Source organism: Eumetopias jubatus, unplaced genomic scaffold (genome assembly GCF_037043125.1).
Source record: "Eumetopias jubatus isolate StellerSeaLion01/CBP00866 unplaced genomic scaffold, mEumJub1_p1.0 scaffold_11, whole genome shotgun sequence".
NCBI classification, from domain to species: domain Eukaryota; kingdom Metazoa; phylum Chordata; class Mammalia; order Carnivora; family Otariidae; genus Eumetopias; species Eumetopias jubatus.
The window spans coordinates 43,311,929-43,319,814 of NW_028274817.1; positions in this window are offsets into that span (position 1 = coordinate 43,311,929).

The window sequence follows — 7,886 nt, forward strand, 5'->3', positions numbered from 1 at the left end:
TTCTGGCTTTCCTTCGCACTGTTACTCATCTAGGCCTGTAGATCCAGAATCTAATCTGGGCCACTCTGGTGAAAGAAGACAGTGATTGTAGGGAGTTTGTTTTCCTGTGTACAGACTAATGACCAAATCCCTAGGTTGGTTTAGGGATGCATCCCATTTTGAACTTGAGCTGATTTCTATTACAAGTGCTGGACACCTGTATATTTTCCTTTCCTTTTACTATTTAATGCTTCGCTAACTGGGAGGTTAAACCCATGGGCCTGCTTTCCACTCAGGGGACTTTATTTGGGAGATAAGAGAAGAATGTTGTGAAAATAAAAGTAGAAACATTGTCTGTGTGTAGAATGAAAGGCTTATATGAGCAACATGCCTGCTTTTCCCCTAGGCATCTGTAATTTTCCCAAAGACATCCTATTGGAACTGTCATGTGATAGATTACTAAATTAGTTCCTAGACCATCCTATTACCTAATTCCCTTGGCTGAGTGATATTACCCATTCTGATCCTGGACCACTTTCTTATGGGAAGGGCTAAGGATATATATTTCTTTTACTTCCAAAATCAAGACATTTTTAAAAATAGATTTATTTATTTATTTTAGAGAGAGTGAGTGGGGGGCAGGGCAGAGGGAGAGGGAAGGGGAGAGAGAGTGAGAGAGAGAGAGAGAAGCAGACTCCTTGCTGAGCGTGGAGCCCGACCTGGGGCTTGATTTCATGACCCTGAGATCATGACCTGAGCCGAAATCAAGAGTTGGATGTTTAACCGACTGAGCCACCCAGCTGCCCGTCAGGACATTTTTGTTGTAGATAAAAATGCAAAATGCAGGAGATGAAAAGATTGTTAAGAACCTTTAAAAGTCTACTACTCATGAGTAACCACTGTTATCATTTGAATATGTTTTTTCAGAAATTTTATGGTATGTCACTGTTTATTTAAGAACAGAAATGAAAGAATATCCTACTTAACAGTTTTGTAAACTGCTTTTTTACAACAAATATATTGTGAAGATCAATCCATGCCAATTGGTGTACATCCATATAGTAATAAAAATGGCAGAATCTCTAATGTGTTCTGTTATGATAATAAGGATAAGAAAGGTTAATATTTCTGACTCCCTCAGTGCCCCACACTGGTGTCAGTGCTAAGCTTTCACTTATTTCATCCTCACCACAGCCTATGAAGTGGAGCTACTGTTGCCGGACTTTGAAATCAGGGAACTGAGGCACAGCGAAGACAGGGCTAGTAAATCATTAGAACATGGGCTTGTGGCTCCTGAGTCACTTCATCTACCCAGTGAACAATACTGCCTCTCATATGATAAAACTGTCAACCTTACTTTTAATCAGGGTGAAGAAAAATGAAACAAATTAGGGTACCATGTTTTTCCCCAGTTAACTAAGCAGAGATCTAAAGTATTGATCGTAATTACCATAGTTTGGAATTTGGGGAACTATGTCCTCTTTTACTGTAGAAGGGGCTCCCCCAGTATCTTCTTTCCTGTCCTGTGCCTTGGGGATGTCCTGTGCCTTGGGGATGTCCCTGTTCTTAAGCTGATGGCTTTCCTATAGGTGGGCTGAGAATGCTTAAATTTTACTGCTTTCATTGTTTTGTATAATTGCAAGAGTATTGCAAGGTAAAAATTAGATAATGTAAAAAATACTAACAATTAACATAAAAAGGGAATAATTTTACCCTCAAACATAACTACCAGAAGAAAAGCCCTGCTAAGGTTTTCATCTGCATTATATCCTTTCAGAAATTTTCTTGTGCTGGTACTTACACATTTATGCACATATGCATGTATTCATGTACAAATGGTCTCATCCTACATTTAGTTTTGTGACCTGCTCATCTTTTTTTTTAAGACTTTATTTGACAGAGAGAGCACGAGAGAGAGAGAGAGAGAGCATGAGGCAGAGGGAGAGGGAGAAGCAGGCTCCCCGCTGAGCCAGGAGCCCAGTGCGGGGCTCGATCCCAGGACCCTGGGACCATGACCTGAGCTGAAGGCAGACGCTTAACCGACTGAGCCACCCAGGCGCCCCGACCTGCTCATCTTCTAACAACATACCTCTGAGGTCATTGATTGTGAATAAACATTAGTGTATATCATAGGGATAGTAGAGATACTAATGGCCAATAAAGATAGAGACAAAGACATTAAAATGACTAAAAGGTATTATGTAGCAAGTACTTAATATGTACTGAGTCACGTGTGCTCACAGAACTATTGTGAGTTAGATATGTTGTTAATCCCATTTTACAGATGAAAAGCTGAGGTGCAGAGAGAATAAGGACTTGGCCCAGGCCTGCACAGTTAGGGAGTAGTACAGCTTGGGTTTGTACAGTACCTCATGGTCTAGAGCCTGGAAACTGTCAGATTTGTGAAGTGACAGAAGCAGTTTGCACAAGCATGAGTGTTTTAGGTGGTCATTAAAAGTAATATTCATATATTTATAATATATTTATAGTTTTATACAAAGTGGACCTAGTGACAAAAAGTGGCTTGTAACCTTGATGAGACCATGTTCACTGCAATCATGGGGACAGAGCCATAGTGCAGTGGAAGGAAGAGTTAGCGGGAAGTAAAGAATGTTAACAAGAAATGTAGGAAACTCTTTCTGGAACTTTGATGAGGAGATCAAGGAGGGATTTTTTAAAATCTTCAATTCCTTGAAATTCGAGCAAGTTTAAAAGTTAATGGGAAGGAGCTATCTCATCTCAGATTTAACCCTTGAGTTTGCCCATATACTCATAAGCTCAATATATATATTTATTAGTTATTAGTGAATGGATAATAGTGAATAGTGAATAGTGAATAGTGATAGTGAATGGATAATTGTATGTCAAAGAAATGCTAATAATTCTTGAATTTTTGTCTCTTAGGAAAGCAGTAAATGGCTGATATCTTAGTATGGTGTGGCTGAATAATGCACTGGTGACTTCAAGATGGGTCCAGAATTTTTCCATAAATGTATTAGGACATTTAATGTCCAGGAGCCATCCTGGAGCAGCAGTTTGGCAAACACCACAGCTTGCTGCCCTGGTGCCATCGCCCCCTGAGCTCACCAGGTGAATCAAAGACAAGCCTGTTTTCCCAGCATGGGGAGCTGCATTAGGTTCTGCTCACAAGCACAATGGTGAGCAGCTGTTAGGAGCTTCAGAAACATCCAGGGAAATAGAGCACCTTCTGTCCCCAAACCTTTGACCTCAGGCCATGTCGGAGACATATTTGCTCCTCTCCTCTACATGTCTGTAACCTCATTAGGGGAAACAATGAGAAACAACTTTTCATGAAGCCTGCCTTAGCCCTGAGGCTCAGCCAACGGCCTATTGCCAAATCACAACATTTAAAGGGCCGAGAAATCCCACTACATATTGTATCCTCTGGGCAGGTTTTCTCACCCCTTGGGACTGCTCTGTGACAAAAGAATCTGGTATCATGAGTCTTTTTTTTTTTGTTTGTTTTGTTTTTAAAGATTTTTTATTTATTTATTTGAGAGAGAGAGAATGAGAGATAGAGAGCACGAGAGGGAAGAGGGTCAGAGGGAGAAGCAGACTCCCCGTCAAGCAGGGAGCCCGATGTGGGACTCGATCCCGGGACTCCGGGATTATGACCCGAGCCGAAGGCAGTCGCTTAACCAACTGAGCCACCCAGGCGCCCTGGTATCATGAGTCTTACTTCACAGGTGACCAAGCTCAGGCTGACAGAGCCTAAGTCGTCACTCCAGATCAGTGGCAGGGTGGGAATGACGTTCCGTTTGTTGCCCTCCCTAAAGGACATGCAGCAGCCTCCCTCTAGAAGATGGGCTTTCAGGGCTGGAGAAATGGTTGATCACAATTTCCTGCTATTGTGACCCCTGGGGAACCCAAGCAGCAACCCCTTTGGATAATGAAGATGACGGAGGAGTTGAAATCCCATGCCTCGTGCCCACGGATCTGGGTGTCAGGCTACATGCGTTGGCTAATCCTTGAAGTGCTGAATCAGGCTGGGGCAAAAGCATAGGTGGTGATCTAGAGGGAAGGAAAGTGATATGTATGGAACTGCAGTAAGCAAATACACGTTATATTTCATTTCCTTTAATCCTAACAGCTATTCAAGTTACTTAATCATTATGACCATTATTCAGATCAGGGTACTGACTTTGGGGAGTCTAATTAGTCAGAGAGGTAACTTTGTTATGTCCTGATCAGCAGCTCACTCTGGAATTAAAATGTTTTTCCATTTTGCCTTGAAGCCCATAGGGACGTATAAATGGTTTGTTAACTTTAGTCACGTAGTTTTTCTGTACTGGTGGACATTTAGATTGCTTATATTTTTCTTTTTTTCTTTTCTATTTCATGCAATGCTGTAGCAAATAATCTCTTACCTGTTTCCTTTTGCACATATGAAAAAATTTCTCTGCATTACATGCTTTAGTGGTCTTCCCTGGAACTTGATTTCAGTAGTTTAAACTCCCTCAAAAAGTGTCTGAGTGTTCTCATTTCTTATTTTTTTTAAAGATTTATTTAAGAGAGAGAGCACATGTAGGGGGTAGGGGCAGAGGGAGAGGGAGAGGGAATCTCAAACAGACCTGCATGGGCCCAAGGCAGGGCTCAATCTCATGACCCTGAGATCACAACCTGAGCTGAAACCAAGAGTCAGAGGCTTAACCAACTATGCTGCCCAGGTGCCCCAAGTGTTCTCATTTCTTACCCACCTCTATACTTGTTCTTAATAATTAAGTTGGTCTCTGTGTTTCCATTTCCTTGACTCCTGAAATTGAATCTCCCTCTCTCTTAACACACACACACACAGCCAGTTTTCAAATTTTTGTGAATTTCAAATTTTTATTAATTTTTCTCTATATATTTTCACTTTTATTTTTTATTTATTATTGAAGTATAATTGACACACAATTTTATATTAGTTTCATGTATGCAACATATTGATTCCACAATTCTATACATTACTCAGTGCTCACCACATTAAATGTGGTTACCATCTGTCACCATACAATGTTATTACAATATTATTGATTATATTCCCTATACTGTGCTTTTCATCTCTGTGACTTTTATATTTTTTTATGTTTTTTTCTTCAAATTTTTATTTAAATTCCAATTAGTTAACATGCACTGTAATATTAGTTTCAGGTGTAGAATTTAGTGATTCATCGCTTATATACAACACCCAGTGCTCATCACAAGTGCACTCCTTAATCCCCATCACCTATTTAACTCATCCCCCCCATCCAGTAACTATGTCTGTTCTCTATAGTTAAAAGTCTGTTTCTTGGTTTGCCTCTCTTCCCCCCATGTTCATTTGTTTTGTTTCTTAAATTCCACATATGAGTGAAATCATATGGTATTTGTCTTTCTCTGACTTATTTCGCTTAGCAAAATAGCCTTTAGCTCCATCCACATTATAAATGGCAAGATTTTATTCTTTTTGATGGCTGAGTAATAGTCCATTGTATATATATACACCACACCTTCTTTATCATCAGTCAATGGACATTTGGGCTCTCTCCATAGTTTGGCTAGTGTTGATAATGCTGGTATAAACATCAGGGTGCATGTGTCCCTTCCAGTCTGTATTTTTGTATCCTTTGGGTAAATACCTACTAGTACAATTGCTGGATTGTAGCGTAGTTCTATTTTTAACTTTGTGAGGAACCTCCATACTGTTTTCCAGAGTGGCTGCACCAGCTTGCATTCCCACCAGCAGTGTAAGAGGCTTCCCCTTTCTCCACATCCTCGCCAACACCTGTTGTTTCCTGTGTTGTTAATTTTAGCCATTCTGACTGGGGTGAGGGATGTTGAGCATCTTTTCATGTGTCTTTTGGCCATTTATATGTTTTCTTTGGAGAAATGTCTGTTCATGTCTTCTGCCCATTTTTTAAAACTGGATTCTTTGTTTTTTGGGTGTTGAGTATTACAAGTTCTTTATATATTTTGGATACTAGCCCTTTATCAGATATGCCATTTGCAAATATCTTCTCCCATTCCATAGGCTGCCTTTTAGTTTTGTTAGTTGTTTCCTTCACTGTGCAGAAGCTTTTTATCTTGATGAAGTCCCAATAGTTTATTTTTGCTTTTGCTTCCCTTGCTTTTAGAGACATATCTTGCAAGAAGTTGCTATGGCCAGTGTCAAAGAGGTTACTGCCTGTGTTCTCCTCTAAGATTTTAATGATTTCCTGTCTCACCTTTAGGTTATTTTATAACTGGAAGTTTTATAACTGTGAATGGGGACATGGGCAAAATAGATGAAGGGGATTAAGAGGTACAAATTTTTTTTCTGTATTTAATATATTTCAGATGGTAGGTAATAAAAGGATATTTAGATGATTTCATTTGTATTCTTTAAATTATTAGTGATCTAGAACATATTTTCTTCTGATTATTGACCATTTGCATTTCTTCATCTGTGAACTATTTATACATTTTGTCCATTTTGCTATTTTGTTATAGGAAGTCTACATGCATTAAGGGTAATACTCTACTGATTCATGGATTTCTGATTTCAATAAATTTTTATTGGGTGAATACTGTTTGCCAGAAATTCTAGTGAAAATCCATGTCCCAGGTCCCTCATCTGAGATCTAAATGCTTATATTTACTGGAAATGTCCACTTGGAGAAAGTATTAGTGCCCATCCATACATGGCACAGCTTGTCAAGGAGAGCATCTACAGACAATTCAGAAATACTTACCTCTAAGCTTTGCATGGCCACAAAGTAAAAAAGATGCATTGTGGGGGTGCCTGGGTGCTTCAGTGGGTTAAGCGTCTGCCTTTGGCTCAGGTCATGATCCTGGGGTCCTGGGATCGAGCCCTGCATTGGGCTCCCTGCTCAGCGGGGAGTCTGCTTCTCCCTCTCCCACTCCCCCTACTTGTGTTCCCTCTCTCGTTGTGTCTGTCTCTGTCAAATAAATAAAATCTTTTCATTTTTTACATTTTCTTTAAATTTTATTATGCTATGTTAATCACCATACATCATTAGTTTTTGATGTAGTGTTCCATGAGTCATTGTTTGCGTATAACACCCAGTGCTCCATTCAGTACGTGCCCTCTTTAATACCCATCACCAGGCCTACCCATCCCCCCACCCTCTCCCCTCCCCTCTAGAACTCTCAGTTTGTTTCTCAGAATCTATAGTCTCTCATGGTTCGTCTCCCCCTCCGATTCACCCCCCTTCATTTTTCCCTTCCTGCTATTAAAAAAAAAAGAAAAAAAAGGATGCATTTTGTTATATGAGGAGAATATACCACCTCAGGATTAGAATTTCTGTGCCCCCTGCTCAGCAGGAAGCCTGCTTCTCCCTCTCCCACTCCCCCTGCTTGTGTTCCCTCTCTTGCTGTGTCTCTCTCTGTCAAATAAATAAAATCTTAAAAAAAAGGATGCATTGTGTTATATGAGGAGAATACCACCAGGATTAGAATTTCTGTGATCTTTACACATATGGCAAGATTTGTAGAAATTACATAATATTTCTGAGTTTGCCTTTTCTCATTTATAAAATGGAAAGCCTTTATAGCTGATATGAGATCATTGTTGAGGAGCAAAAGAGCAAAATCAAAACCATCACCCCATTTCACTTTATTTCATATACTTTCCCATCCCACCTTTCTTTTTTTTTTAGAGATGGAAGCAGAGGGAGGGACAGAGGGAGAGGGAGAGAGAGAGAATCTTTTTTTTTTTTAGAGATTTTATTTACTTATTTGACAGAGACACAGCGAGAGAGGGAACACAACCAGGCGCTGAGAGTGAGAATCTTAAGCAGACTCCACATCCAGTGCAGAGCGCAATGCAGGGCTCGATCTGACAACCCTGAGATCATGACCTGAGCAGAAATCAAGAGTTGGATGCTTAACCGACTGAGCCACCCAGGCGCCCCTCCCATCCCACT